Here is a 16312-nt window from a genome sequence, read left to right as displayed (position 1 = left end):
CCGTCGACCTAGAGAGACGACAAATGTGAGGACCGAGCGATCGTCAGAGGCACTCAGAGAGCCGGATTCATCACTGTTATCGACCCGACGTGCAACTGGTTCTTCAGTGATCACAAGAACCGTTAACAGGAGACACGCTTCGAACTGAGCCGCGATGAACAGCGAAGACGTGTCTGCAGACGCCCCCGACAGCGATGGGATACCAACCTGTGTCGCCCAGCATTCAGCCCGACAACCAGGAGTGATTGCCTGGGCTGCGACTTCGTTTCATAGCAGGACCCCTTTGGCTGCAGTCTGCAGCACCCAAAACTGGCAAAACTGGCACAGCGGTACGTCGACGATATTCTCTGCCCCGTTTTTTTGCCCTTCTTGGCAAGCCACCCTGGGCTTACATTTCAGGAAGATAATGTCCGCCGGTGCACGGCCACAGTTTCTACTGCTTATTTTCGTGCTTGCCAAACCCTGTCTTGGCCAGCAACGTCGCCGAATCTCTCCCAGATTGGAGAACGTTTGGAACACTATGGGCAACCAAATCGGGATTCTGAAGATCTAATTCCCCAATCGGACAGAATTTAGCACGATATCCCTCAGGAGGACATCTATCAATCAATACCAAACCGAATAACTGCTTGCATAAGGGCTCAGTTTGTGAAGGTCTTCCTCTTGAATAAATCACTTATCGCTTATGAAATTCTAATCATTTGTTTGTCTATACATGTACATCATATCTACCGATTTCCGTCCCATTCGGATGATTATTTCGTGGGAAGTCCTTTTTTTGTCTTAGAGTGTACATTTAGTTTTACAAACGAGTTGTTACACAATGACGGAAACATTAACAGAAGTTTTATTCTAACTCACAACCGAGTGAGGTAGTGCAATGGTAGGACACTGGACTCACATTTGGGAGGAGGACAATTCAAATCCGCGTCCGACCATCCTAATTTAGGTTTTCTGTGATTTCCCTAAATCGCTTCAGGCTTTTTGCTGGCACTAAAAAAGTCGGCACGAAGATGACACACCACAGCCAAGGCCAGATGGGAGGTGTGTGTGTGTGTGTGTGTGTGTGTGTGTGTGTGTGACCTGGACAGATGAGGGGAAAAAAAGGTGGGAGGAGAGGAAAAACGAAGTGGGGTTGGGGAAACCGACGGAGGGAGAGGACTCATAACGGAGTGCAGGGCAGATGCGAGAGGGAACGTGGAAAGGTAGAGGAGGGGAATGCAAAAGTATTCGGGGGAGAGAAAGGAGGCAGAGAGAGGGCAGGTGGGGAAAAACAGGATGGAAAAGGGGGGAGGGGGGAAGCCTGGGAATAGGACAGAGGAAGGGAGTCTGCAGCCAGTTCTAACATGGCGTGGTGTGCTTCTTTCTTATGTTATCGTTATTGTTTTCATTGCTTGATAAGCAAACTGTGTATGCGTTAAGCTCTGGCTCATCTCAGCACAGAAGACAAGGAATGTTTGTGTCATTTAACAAAATTGTGAGTTTCGCCTAGCCTTGCTGTGTTTCGAGATGACAGATCATAGCAATACATGGCGAATGAGCTGATGGTTGTCACGCATTGTGGTAGGAAGGGTGCTCCAACACCACTGGGAGACAGGTCTTAACGTGTACCATTGAAGTCAGGGTCGTCACTGTTGCACTACACCTCTGTGGGAACGTCGTTCTATTGGGCAGCAGGAGTTCCAGGACCAACAAGCTACAGTACGGACCGAGCTTCACACTGATGTACGACACCATTCGGCCTTACATCACCTAGTTCATCAGGGATCGTTCCAATGCAGTGGGCATACTGATGATGGAATGGCCTGCCAACAGCTCCAACTTAAACCCAATTGAAAATGTGTAGGGTTTCATGGGTTGAAGGCTAAAGTACACACACCCAACCAGGTACTGTTGAGGAACTGATTGATCCATTACGAAACATCTGGAACAATATCAACCAGGATTACATAAATTCCCTGATCCACAACAATATCCGGAGATGCAAGGCTGTCATTAACAATACAGGTAGTGTCATGTGTTCCTGACAATTCATTTAAATCAATAAAGTTGTCACTAAAATCAGAACGTGTTCCTTTGTTTGCCCTGAAAATGATTTTCTTGTGCATAAAAACAAAATAACTTAATGATGCCACTGCACTAGAGTTTGCTGGCTGCATGTAAATTACTAAGGATGTCTAAAGGTTTACCTATCCCGCCAATGCTTAGGAATTAGTGAATGGCTTGTCCTTGTGAAGGGACATTTTTAAGGTGCCCAACAAAGGTGCACGTTTGGCACTGAGGGTGTTGGGGTACCTGGGGGCTGGGGATGTCTTAGAGGGACCCTTTGACATTTTATTCACATGTGTGTCAATGACACCCCCCCCCCCCTCTCCCCACAGTGCACACGCCACAGGAGGGCGCAAAAAAGAAGGTTGATAACACCCTTTTCTGCTTAAATTTCGTCGAATGGTTTTGAATGTTCTATAGTGGTTCCACCCAGTGAACTAGAGCAAAATTTGTGGTCACGCTGCACTCCTAAGGGGTGTGATCATGTTCAATACGGTTGCAGCCTTGCAGTGTCCTTAGAGAAGGGCTGCATCGTTTGGAGGTTATCAACAGCATCAAAGGTTGTCAAAAACGTTGTCCTGTCGGTCACTGTACTGCAAACTGTCGTTTTCGACCGCGAAGTCCGTGGACAGTATGGTTGCAAGGGAATGGGTGGTGCCATTCACGCGCTTTATTACACCTCGTGAGGCCTTTTCGTGTCGATTCTGAGCAGTGATTTGTCCGAAATGTTGACCTCGGCCGCCCATAATAAAACTTCATGATTTCAACGTTGGGCATCGCTGTTCTGAGCTCCATCACAGACGCGCCAAGAGAGGGGTGAGACGTTGGTAAGGATAGGTGTGACGACCTTCCCACGGTGTATCACGTCCACGTGGCGTTGAGAGGAATTGTGCTGGAATATGGTACCAATGCGTCACGTCATTAACCCACCTTACACGTCACCTGAAATTCTAACCTCTGGTCTTTTTTCATTCGTGTCGACACTTTGCTGCCTGAAGCATCGCCGAGTCAGACGGTGACGCCCCATTACAGTGGAAGTTTGGAGACACCTTCGAGCCAAATTTCGAAATTCTTCGCCATAATGGGAAAAAAGATGGGGTTTCAAAAAAGCAGTCTTTTAATGTTATTGCGCAATCTGTTTATTTTCTTAGTTTTTGAGAACTCATTTCACAAAAAAATTGGAAGTTTTTCTTCCAAAACGAGACATCACGTTGGTCAGTTTGGTGGTCCATTTGTCCATTTCCCACTTTTCGTTTGCCTACGAAATTTCTGAAAATTCTATTGTTTTTGTTCCCTCAAACACTTGAGATACCGTATAATGGTACTTCTTAGAAAAACAGGCTTGTGTTGCGGAATGTATCGGAATATACGTACACGAAGAAACAGTGCTGGGATCCACAGAGGGTCAAAATTAATATCTTTGAACTACCAAACCGTTCCTTGAGCAACTGCAATAGCGAACCTGCCAGTGATTGGCAATATTGCCCTGGCGAGGTCATGGGAGCGGGCGGGTTGCTGTGTGACGTGGCACGTAGGAGCCTCTCACGCCACTCAGCGATGGGAAGATACGGGCTGTCCCCCAGCTAATTAGCTGACGCAGTTCACTCAAGGTGTCAATGTTCCCACCGCTCTCCTCGTCGAACAAAGAACACGGCTGTGACAGGGACGCTCCAAGGTACACTCTGAATCATCTGCGACTTCCAAACTATCTGACAATGTTGCTCGAGGCTGGCGTCAGAGACTGTCCGCAGCCTGCAGCTTTACAACAAGACGTTTTAGAGGAAACCACTCGAAGTGTTTCTTTGGTTTGTATGTTCGCAGAAAACAAGGTCTCAGTCTTCGTCTACGTATGGCCCCGTAATCATACCCTAGTCGGAAAAATAAACTTTATTAGCATGGTTGAATTCATTTCCTCCGCTATTATGTTCACTAGACTGTTCTAATAAGGGCCTCCAACCTTGCTCTGATCCTCTAATCCGTAAGGCAGTAGTTAACCACTCCTTCACTAATAATTTATGCCCTGCTACTATCTGAATGCACAAAGGAACTCCCCACTCACTGGACCGTGTAGATATGTTACGCATGCCGGTTCCATTCAGCACCCTATTGGTATCAATCAAACTTCCTGGGCTATCTGTCCGCGCGACTGCTACGGTCGCAGGTTCGAATCCTGCCTCGGGCATGGATGTGTGTGATGTCCTTAGGTTAGTTACGTTTAAGTAGTTCTAAGTTCTAGGGGACTGATAACCGCAGCTGTTAAGTCCCATAGTGCTCAGAGCCATTTGAACCATTTTTTTTGGGCTATCGGTGGACAAACAGCTCATGAAGAGTGTTAAAAGGTCCGGAGTCATTTAAATATGAACAGTTTAGTTTCGAAACAACACAACGGAGTTTATCCGGTTTAATCGGGTACGATGCCGAAATCGTTGCTGCAACTAAATTCTTTTCCATTTACCCGTTAGCTCTCCAACATAATATAAGGCATGTTCCAAATACTCCATCGCGAGAGGTAGACAGTAACAATGCATTCGCATTCGGGAGGACAGTTGTTCAAATCACCGCCCAGCCATCCAGATGTAGGTATTCCGTTGTTTCCCTAAGTCACCTACAGCAAATGCTAGGAAGGTTCCTTTTAGAAGGACACCTCCCTATTATTCCCTATTCCGAGCAACTGCTGACCGGCCGAGGTGGCCGAGCGGTTTTAGGCCTACAGTCTGGAATCGCGAGACCGCTACGGTCGCAGGTTCGAATCCTGCCTCGGGCATGGATGTGTGTGATGTTCTTAGGTTAGTTAGGTTTAAGTAGTTCTAATTTCAAGGGGACTGATGACCTCAGAAGTAAAGTCCCATAGTGCTCAGAGCCATTTGAACCATTTGAGCAACTGCTCCGTCTCTAATGACTTCGTAATCGAGGACCCTACTACTGGCATATTTTTTTCGTTCCGTGGTTCCTTCCAACAAGACCTCATTATTAATAAAAACGTTTTGCACCACTCTCATAACTCACTTAGTTGTGTCTTTTTTTTATCTCTACAGGTTGCCCGGGAGGAATAATGAGTATTCAAGGACATGACGATCTTTCGAAGCAAAAAGGCTAGTAAACATGGCTCTACAATGCATACCTCAATAGTTATCAGCACTTGTCAGCAGAAGAAATGTGATCCACATAGCTCGGGCCCCAACTTTGTGTCAAAAAGATCGCGCCCAACTATAGGTGGGACCGTGATTTTCTCGACGCGCTCAAAAACTGGACTCATTTTGTATGAAAACAATGTACGGACGTCTTGCAACCAGTCCCTTGGCTGTTGCCGCCTTCTTTTGTAAATTTTTAGAATTGTTTAGAAAGGACAATAGCAAACTACAACACATGGTGTTACGAAACCTTCCGAGAACGCAAAGTACAGTGACAAGCGCGCGGAGGGCCGCACAAGGCTGGAAACAAAGGATGAGTCGAGAAATAATTAAAGAATAAGAACTAGTTGACAGATTCGGGTTCTTTTTGTCACGAACAAACCGGTACTCTATCCATAGTTTATACGTCAGTCTTATTTCGACGTGTCTAAAGGTTCAGTCGCGAATTGAAGCATCCAAATAATTACATAAACGAAAGAAACCTTGTAATAACAATTTGCTGCACACAGAGGAACCGAAATCTGTAAACAGATTTTGGCTGCCGTCATTTCGAGAGAAATTAATAAACTTTTCAGTCTGGCGGCAGTCGTGAAAATGATTCAGGTTCAAACCGAGCATCTTCTTGGTCTTGAGGCGCACACGAACCCAGAAAGGTCAGTCGTCCCAACAGGAGAGACTGCGCCACGTTAGGAAACTTCTGGTGCAAAAAGGAAGCGGCCTATTCTATGGCGCAGGAGGCGGCAGCTAGACCCTTAACCACCCAGAAAGTTGAATTACTTTTTTCAGCCATCAGCACACTAGTGTGAGGTGCCGACCAGCTAACAAAACCCCATTCTGGAACGTCCTCTCGGTAGGTCCACCAGCTGCTGTCTCGCCTGCGACCGCCTATTGTCCATAGGTACGCTCCGCCATACGACGGTAAAGCTTACGGTTCGTGACTTCGGGCACAGTCTAATAATGCTGCTCGGATTCGATTGCCGTCTCGTTGGTTTGCCTCTGACTCTGAGCACTATGGGACTTAACATCTGAGGTCATCAGTCCCCTAGAACTTAGAAGTACTTAAACCTAACTAACCTAAGGACATCACACACATCCATGCCCGAGGCAGTATTCGAACCTGTAACCGTAGCGGTGGCGCGGCTCCAGACTGTAGCGCCTAGAACCGCTCGGCCACTCCGGCCGGCAAGGTGTTAAAGTATGCGCTTTAGAGCCCATGTTTACCGGACCCTTTTCTTCTGTTTTGCTCCATATTACCTCCTCTTAAAATAAGGAAAGCAAAGAACTTGCAGTAGAAGAGATTTGTTTCACAGTGTCGAAGTTGAAGAAGTGCTCATAGCTTCTAAAGTGTGTGTTGTAGAACCCGAGTTTATTGGACTTTTTAGCTTCGAATGATTGTTCCTGCCATATCCCTGAATATTGGCCATTCCTCCTGGGAAACCTTGTATACTGCATGGACCACAGGAAATCGCCGCGTACCGAGATAATGAACATAACGGACATTCTCCTGTCCCTCCAAACGTATCGGGTCACACTGTTAAGTCTTTCAGCATGTCTCGAAGGATTATTCGAAGCGTAGAGGTGTTCATTATCACGGCAAGTATGTCTGACAGCACAGGAACTTGTGTTTTCCGTTTAATTCGCTTTTACCAAGGCGACATCGACATCGTTGGAACATACGATCACTATCACAAGAGGGAAACTAGTAAGTACCTGCCTTGTTTAGTCGTCCGCGTTCCACAACACCAGCTGACGACTGCTACCTACTAATTACGGATCGCAGACACGCACAGAAAAATGCAGCAGAACTGTGCGTTACTTTTCTAGAGGCAACTGGAAGGGCTGTGTCGACCCAGATAGTACGCAACCTTTTCCATGCGATCAGTCATCCTAGGCGTAATTTGGAACAACAGTACAAACACCCACTAAAGAATCAAATCAAACATTCAACAGTGCTCTACATCAACATCACCACCACCACCCACCACTGCAGAGCGCGAAGAAAGTGAGCAAGGGAACTTCTGGATTGGAACCTAGATCATTGGTGTGGTTCTTCTCACCAAAGAGTGGAAAATTTGCCTGATGTCAGATCGTCGTAGAAGACTGTCGACGTGACCACACATCAACGCACATCTTAGGGATGTCCAGAGTTCAGCAGGCAGGTGTGTCAGTCATGTTTTGCGTCAGTATCGTTTACAGAGAAGTCACTGTCAAAGTTAATTCGTGGACTGTGGCATATCAGGACAGGATCTTCTTCCGTACTGCCCAGTCCTGTGGCCAACTCTTGTCTCTGGATACGATAACGCAAGAGCACACGGCAACCGCTTCGTGAACACCTTCATCCAGGAGGCGGGAATTAATCGAATGGACTGGACTGCGGCATCTGCTGTCATGAACCAACCCTAGTCACTGGACGACTTAAGGATGGCCACCATCCAACAGTGGGGCAGCTTCGAGCAGTAACAGTACCAGTCAGCCTCGAGCAGTAACAGTACCAGGACTCAGTGCGTGTGTACGTACAAAAAACTAAAGGGAGTGGACTATCCGCCAATCGAAAGAAGCGTCAATTTACAAGGGTAAACTTGCCATTGAAGGAGTGCTAAGGTAGAGTATGGTGAACCAAGTTGACAGTATTGTATTACTAACCTCATCTCTCTCCTCACTGCAACTGCATCAGCTGGTGAAAGTAATAGAGTTCCTATTCAACATAGCAAACAGCTCATACTGTATCAGAACCACGAATAAACAGTACGCATTATTTGTGTGGACCAAGAGGCATGACGAGACAGAGGCATGAGAAGTGCGAGTAATTGGCAACGAATAGAGTAAAGGATGGAACACGAAAAAGCTGCATTAGATCTGGGTATCTAAATGCTGTAGTCAGAGATGTAGCCAAGCGCGAATGGAACAAGGACTGGGAGACTGAATATGTGCATAACGGCATTTGCTGTAGACACCTACATATACTGAAGGCGCAATCGCATACTGAAAAGTAGAAAATGAAACGTAACTCCACCAGTAAAGCGAACAGGAAGTGGTTCGTAATGGCCACTTACTGACTGAAATTAGGCCACGGCTGCTACTGACATCACCTCCGTACAATTCACGTCATACCAACACTACAATGTGTTTATGGGCAGATCCAGGATGTTAACCAATATTTTTGCTTCCCTAGGCACAGAAGCGAACTGGACTGGCTACTTACAGAACTGAGTGATTGAAACAAGAGCTCCCTCTAATTTGCTGACGCTCTTTGGTCCAATGAATATAGATTTTTATAAGCTGCCCGAGAAATTTCTGCAAGTTGACATTACATTGCAGTCGATGAACTTTGTGTATTACATTATAGTCGATGAAGAGATTTTCGTCACTGTGTTTATTGAAATGAAATTTTGTTTTAGATTACTAATACGTTTGTGGAAAGCGGAAAGGCAGCTCTGTAAGTTTGCACTGGCTATAATGCTTAGAAAGGGTATTGTTTGAGCAAACGGACACTTTTATAAATAGAACAATGCCTACTGACATTAACAAACTAAAAGTAGTGTACATTAGAATGTCAGTGGTGTTTGGCTCTGAGCACTATGGGACTTAACATCTGTGGTCATTAGTCCCCTAGAACTTAGAACTACGTAAACCTAACTAACCTAAGGACATCACACACATCCACGCCCGAGGCAGGATTCGAACCTGCGACAGTAGTAGTCGCGCGGTTCCGGACTGAGCGCCTGAACCTCAGTGGTGTTTATCACAGGCGTCTAGTGCGCGTCGTTGGCGAAGTATCGTATTTTGAAAAATTTCCACGCGGACGCTTTTTTGTGCCATTCAACCTGCGTAGTTGCTTGGTGCGATGTTTTTATGTTTGCTTAAATGTGCTTGTGTGTTCCTTGAACGCACTGCGACTTGCTAGTCAGTTATAGTGCGTGACAGTTCAAGCAGTAGGTCGTGATTGGACGATAGGATTTACCAATGCAGGAAAAGCGGACAAGCTCGTGGTGTACGGAGAGTGTAGGAAGAATGCAGTTCGTTCTTGTACGGTGTATGGGCAAGATATCCCGACAGGAGTCAGCCACCTCGGCAATTATTTATCAGCCTCTTCAACCAGTTTCGTGAGAGTGGTAGTGCAACACGGAGATGACGTAACAGGAGGAACCAAGTGAAGGTGAAATTAAAATTCTTGCTGCTGTTGCAGTTGATCTGCACTTTAGATCCCGCGCAATCGCATGAGGAAGTGACGTGAGTCAGGCAAGTGTCCTACGCATTCTTCATCGACAGGTTCCATCCCTATCACTTCTCTCTCCATCAAGAGCTGTGTGGAATTTCTGTACATGGGCACTAAGACAGGATACTCCAGATGTATGATGTATCTTGGTTAGTGTTGAAGCCACATTTACCAATCACGGTCAGGTAAACTGCCGAAAAACGCGCTTTTGGTCTGTTGACTACCACCGTTGGCTTCGTCGGGTGGAACGCCGGCGTCCATGTAGTACAAACGTGTGGTGTGGGATAATGAGCCAACAGCTCATAGGCGCGTTTGTCAGAGTCGGAACACTGAACGCGCACAAATATCGCATCTTCCTAACAGAGCATCTTCCACCGATGCTAGAAGACGTTCCTCTACAGACTAAGAGGAACCTGTGGTACCGACATGATGGCTGTCCGGTGCATAGTGCACTAAGTACTACAGCATGCCTTCACAAATTGTCTCCAAATCGTTGGAATGGACGTAGAGCCGGCCGATGTTGCCGAGCGGTTCTAGGCGCTTCAGTCTGGAACCGCGCGATCGCTACGGTCGCAGGTTCGAATCCTGCATCGGGCATGGATGTGTGTGATGTCCTTAGGTTAGTTAGGTTTAAGTTGTTCTAAGTTCTAGGGGACTGATGACCTCAGATGTTAAGTCCCATAGTACTCAGAGCCATTTGAACCATTTAAACCATTTGAATGGACATAGAGGGCCTGTCCTTGACTGGCGCGTTTCCCAGATTTGACACCTGTAGCATTTTTTTCTGCGGTGGAAGCTGAAAGACGCTTTCTACAAGGATATATCAACTACACTCAATGATATGCAAGGACGTATTACTGCATCCTGCTCGGACATCTCCTGTGAAATGCTAGCATGTGTTTGGCAATCGTTGCGCACCAGACTGGAATCGTGTATTGCCACTGCCGGTGGTCATTTTGAACACAATTTGACTGGACAATTGTCTCGTTACTGGTCGGAATCCATATAACCAGTGTATACACTTATGTTGTTCTTTAGTATGTAAAGTACGTTTGCACAAAAAATCAGCTTTCTAAGTATTACTACAATCTCTTGATTGGCAAATAATATGAACCCCATTACCAATCCATTCTGTGAAAATCGCACATCATCAGCAATTTCCATTTCCGCGATATTTGTGAAAGTCTTAGGTGATTCGCCCTCTCTCGACCGCCTTGTGGACAGTGTGATGATGAGGATCCAAGAATTTGGAGCAATACAGCATTGAAAATGCCTTGCTGGGAACCAAAGACGTGCACATTCGAACAGATTGCCTTCATTTCCATTATTCTTTAGAGTCATAGTAAGGTATTGTTTTCTTTCATAAGCCTTATTATTTCATTTTCTGCTAGTCTTCAGTGTGAACACACGTGTGTATAGATATGCAGGCGGTCCACAAAAATTTTAAGCATTTCATTATCTGCATGATGTTCGCACATGTCCCATTGATATCGTTGGAACCCACTGAAACGTCCCCCACGAGATTCCATCTTAGGCACCTCCCGTTTTCTTTTATATATCAGTGCCCTTCATCGTGTAACATTACTAGACTCCAAATTTTTTTCGTTTGCAGATAATGCAAAAATTTCGAAATAACATATCAAATACGAAACTTCCTGGCAGATTAAAACTGTGTGCCCGACCGAGACTCGGACTCGGGACCTTTGCCTTTCGCGGGCAAGTGCTCTGGCAGAAGTAAAGCTGTGAGTACCGGGCGTGAGTCGTGCTTCGGTAGCTCAGTTGGTAGAGCACTTGCCCGCGAAAGGCAAAGGTCCCGAGTTCGAGTCTCGGTCGGGCGCACAGTTTTAATCTGGCAGGAAGTTTCATATCAGCGCACACTTCGCTGCAGAGTGAAAATCTCATTCTGGATATCAAATACGGTTTTAGAAAGATCGCTTACTGAAATTTTCATGACATTCAGAAATAGTTCCTAGCCAATTCTTTGTCACTAAACCACATGCAATTCAGAATTTTTAAGAGGTTTCTCGCTGGTATATGCCCAAAACATGACGATAAGCGGATGGAAAAATTCATCAGTATTAAATTCTTAGGCATACAGCTTCATAATATATTCAACTGGCAAGATCATACCAAATAACTACTGAAGCGCCCAAACAAATCTCTACTTACAATGTGAATGTTGTTAGACACAAGTGATATAAAAATAAAAAGCTAGCATACTTTGCATACTTTCATTCCACATTGTCAAAGGAGGATTATTTTTTGGGGTAGCTCATCGACCCAAGATGAAATTTTCCGAATCCAGAAAGGTGTAATACGAATTATTTGTGGTGAAATCTCAATAACACTCTGCAGAGACCTGTTTAGAGAACTATGGATACTAACTACTGTTTCCAAATATACATATTCCTTAAGGGTATTTCCCTTTAAAAATGTACCTGTTTTTCAAGCCAATAGCTCTGTTCACGGAATCAATACTAGAGATAAGAATAATATTCGCATGGGTTTCGTGTCACTTACTTTGCTCCAAAAAGGTGTCCTTTACTAGGAACACACACTTTCACTAACTTGCCAGTAACCATAAAAAGTTTAGCTACTGATAAAGTTCAGTTTAAGTGGAGCCTAAAGAATTTATTGGTGACAAACTCCTTCTATTCCATTGATGAATTTCTTAGCAGAACCTACTCATGTCTATATGTTACTAATACAAGTATTACGTACAAACTGACTTCCGTACAAATTAAATGCAGTAATGTGATCATTGTAAATAAGTGTTGTAAAATGATTTTTTGCAACTTGATGATGCATGGATGCAATAGACTAAGGATTATCATACGCACCTCAGTGTATTGAAGGTTTACATGTATTGTGACAAATTTGCTATCATCTTTTAAATAAAAGTATGTTTAAGATTTCCTGGCTTATTCCAAATCCGTGAGGACCATTTCACGTGGGATCTGTGGAAGGTACTTTAGCATATCTGTTTGTGTTTCTAAATTTGTGTAGTGTATTCTTGTTTTCTGACGTGTTTTACATAATGGAGAGTCTTCTCACTTTAGATCTATGGAACGAAAGTACATCGAATCTAATCTAAAGAAAGGGGCCCTGACTGGAGACTCCTATAGCTCTGAAGCATTTTTCCCCACCAGGGCTCACTGTAGTCTAGAGGACATGAAATTACAACCATACTACAGTGTTCTTATCTACAATATATAACAGCAAATTAAAAAAATGCTATTACATAAGTTTCGGAAATGAAATGATACACTCGTAACAAGAAAGTAAATATAGCTATATGCGAAGGAAGCTGCATGTACTTTCCGTTTCCTTGGTCTCACTGACAGTCTTTTCTGTTCACTTATTGTCTTTGGTGTGCATACTGTACTGCTCCATGTTACATAAGTCGTGCACTCAATACACTTTTCGTTTATTAGGGTTCCGTGTCTCAATCTGTAGAAACGGAACGCTTATAGGATCGCTGTGCTGTTCGTCCATCCTTCTGTCTATCCGACTGTTAAGAACCCTTTCTCGCAGCAAAGGGTAGACGTATCACGTTCATATTTGTGACTCATACTAAGATCTAGGGTCCCTTGGCTGCGTAAAAATTGTAAAATTTTAAGTCAATGCAGTCAGAAGATACGAACATATTTTGACATTCGAAAATTCACTCATCAAAAGCAACAGGGTGCTTGCATTTGACCTAGAATCTTGAAATCTTGCAAGAAGGAAGGTTTCACAATACGACTAGAGCAAAAAATTCGAAAATTGGTAATTTGTAACTATATCACTGGAAAAAATTTTGTCATTTATTATCAGACTGTCTGTCCGTTCGTTTATTAAGACTTATCAAGTTGAAATTTACGTCACATACTAAAGTCTGTACTCCACTGGTCACATAAATGTTAGCTTCTAAGTGAATACAATCAAAAGGTACGGCCATTTATGTTACATATTTTGATACTCGCAAACTCATTCATTAAAATCTATGAGGTACTTCCCCTTGATGTAGGATCATGGAATTTGGCAAGAAGAAAGGTTTCACAGTACAAGTGAAGGAAAAAAAACCAGAAAAATATTAATTTGTAATTATATCATCCGAATTTTTTTTTCCTTTGTCATTTATTATTCGACTTCGAACATGAAATTAAAACATTCTCGAAAGTTGGAATTCCTGGGACCGATGTGTAAGCAGTATCAATGCCGATAACAGGCAAAAATCGTCTAGGTTCCCGATTCCCGGAATGGGTAAACTGTCTATATACATAATTAAGGTCGTACGGAACTCTTTTTTCTTTTCGTTTATTACCTTTGGTGTACATTCTAAGCGACCTCAGAAATGCTCATCTATCAACCATGTGTGCTGAGCACCCCCTTGTGAGGCGCTGAGACCTGGACATCATACGCTAAACAAGAACGTAAGCTCAACACCTTTCATCTACGGTGCGCACGAAACATTCTTGGCATAACATGGAGGCACCATGTGACAAATGAGATGGTCCTGAATACTGCGAAACTACCGAGTATTAGCGTCACTAAACGTCGCCTGCGGTGGGTAGGGCACTTACATCGTATGAATCACATTCGTCTTCCCCGACGCACACTACTGCGCCTTACAGATCGCGTCAAACGCGATATGAACGCTTTTAATATTGAATGTGACATATGGGAGGAGCTCGCCGAAGACTACTGCAGATGGAGGAAATTCGTCAAGGTTGGCAGCAAGTTCCACGACGGCGCCTGGCTCAACGACTTAGCTTTGAAACGAGCTTGTAGACAAGCGCCACCGACGAACCCCTCCTTCGGGGTGATACATACTTGCCCCACCTGTGAGCACTAAGTGGCCTCTCGCATTGCACCCCTGAGTCACCATCGAAAGTGCCTGCCTTTCCGCCAGAAAGTGCAGGACGTAAGACGTACATCTGATAATTAAGATACATGTGATTAGGTACATACGGAAAGCGTAGTAGCTGACAACTGATCATAATAACACACACAGTAACATGTAATAAACACAATCCCTTTAGATTATATAGGGAAGAAGATTAGAACAGAGAAAAATATATTTTTATTTTTTCCGGAACAGTCTGTTGTCGACAAACCCCGCCTCCTCCCCTTCTACATGTTGTATTGCAAAATTTTTGCCGGGAAAAAAATTAAGATGGTGAAGAGGAACCATTTTTGCAAAGCAAAAATTCAGATCAGCGAGCATGGGTCACTTGTCCCGCGTGCAAATGGGTGGTAGACCTGTCACACTGGGAATCGCACCCGATATGTCCTTGCAGCAGTTGCGTTGGTCGCATTTCTAGCATATTTTGCTATTTTCAGACTTTATCGGTATTTTTTGCTGTTTCTGCATTTTCCGCCTATTCCACAAACACCTCATTACTTCTATCGGGATTGTGCTCCATAGTTGGTTCAACGTCAAGAGGCGCTTAATTTGGGTTACTATTTTTTCTTTAATTTCTGTTAATTTTAAAAGTGACTGATCAATTCCTTCAACTAGGATTTCACTAGAGATCACAAAGTCATCCCTTAGGGGCGGAAATTCACGTCGTGTTGGACATTTCAGTAGCTTGCAAGTGCCTTATTACTTGTATTATCGGGACTGTACGCCAGGATTTCAAATTAGAGGTCAATTTTCGCTAATTAAACCATTTTATTCATTTTACTATCTTTACTTTCACTTATAAGTATTCTGCGCCACACTGGGAACGTTAATTTGCCATTTTATCCATAGGAGCATCGGGATGCAAGCGAATACTACTTACAGACTCTCTCTCTCTCTCTCTGACACACACACACACACACACACACACACACACACACACACACACACAATTTCCGAAAAAAAAAAAAAAAAAAAAGATGCTGATGTATAATTCGCCAGTACGTTGGAGCATGCGTCATAAATAATCAGTTTTCAACTGTTTTACGACGGGGACAACCAAAAATAGTTTCACCTAGACGTGAAATATGGGAAGTAACCCATTTGGACCCCACATCAATTATTTTCGCAGATGATAATCTACTTGATGCTTATCGAAAGTTGGGAGGTTCGAATACTGCTTCAGTTATGATCAGTTTCGGTTGGTCTCTTCATATTCACATCTAATAAGTGATTAGAACCTGTTGCCCTGATTATAGTTACAGTTCTGTCCCACCATTCTGTCGATGTATAGTGACATACTAAATGGCTAACCGGCCGGTGTGGCCGAGCGGTTAAAGGCGCTACAGTCTGGAACCGCACGACCGCTACGGTCGCAGGTTCGAATCCTGCCTCGGGCATGGATGTGTGTGATGTCCTTAGGTTAGTTAGGTTTAAGTAGTTCTAAGTTCTAGGGGACTTATGACCACAGCAGTTGAGTCCCATAGTGCTCAGAGGCATTTTACTAAATGGCTCGAGGTCCCAGCTGCTGTATTGTGTAGATGTGATGACTGTCGAGATGGTGGTGAGAAAGTTTCTGATCCGATAACATCTACGTCAGTGCAGTCTTTGGTGGACGATAGTCAAGTATAAAAATGATAAGCACCATTTTACTGCTAACTACAGAAAGTCGTCCCTTAAATGCAGCCGGCCAGGGTGGCCGAGCGGTTCTAGGCGCTACAGTCTGGAACCGCGCGACCGGTACGGTCGCAGGTTCGAATCCTGCCTTGGGCATGGATGTGTGTCATGTCCTTAGGTTAGTTAGGTTTAAGTAGTTCTAAGTTCTAGGGGACTGATGGCCTTAGAAGTTAAGTCCCATAGTGCTCAGAGCCATTTGAACCTTAAATGCACTTCTGTTTTCTTCTGAATGAAAATCACATAGGAAAATGTACAAATGGTTCAAATGGCTCTGAGCACTATGGGACTCAACTGGTGAGGTCATTAGTCCCCTAGAACTTAGAACTAGTTAAACCTAACTAACCTAAGGACATC

At 44.2% G+C, this 16312-nt stretch overlaps 1 protein-coding gene and 1 non-coding gene across 6 annotated transcripts in view; one reads left to right on the top strand and one right to left on the bottom strand.

Annotated features, from left to right (window-relative positions):
- The window catches only part of LOC124594917 (protein PALS2), a 344549-nt gene that overhangs the window by 96483 nt on the left and 231754 nt on the right, over nucleotides 1-16312 (bottom strand). The gene's annotated exons all lie outside the window — the stretch shown is intronic.
- On the top strand, nucleotides 11161-11235 carry Trnas-cga. Its single transcript has one exon. It is a non-coding gene; the product is annotated as a tRNA-Ser (tRNA).

This window comes from Schistocerca americana, chromosome 2 (assembly GCF_021461395.2).
Source record: "Schistocerca americana isolate TAMUIC-IGC-003095 chromosome 2, iqSchAmer2.1, whole genome shotgun sequence".
In the NCBI taxonomy this organism is placed as follows: domain Eukaryota; kingdom Metazoa; phylum Arthropoda; class Insecta; order Orthoptera; family Acrididae; genus Schistocerca; species Schistocerca americana.
This window is presented reverse-complemented; position numbering and strand designations above follow the sequence as displayed.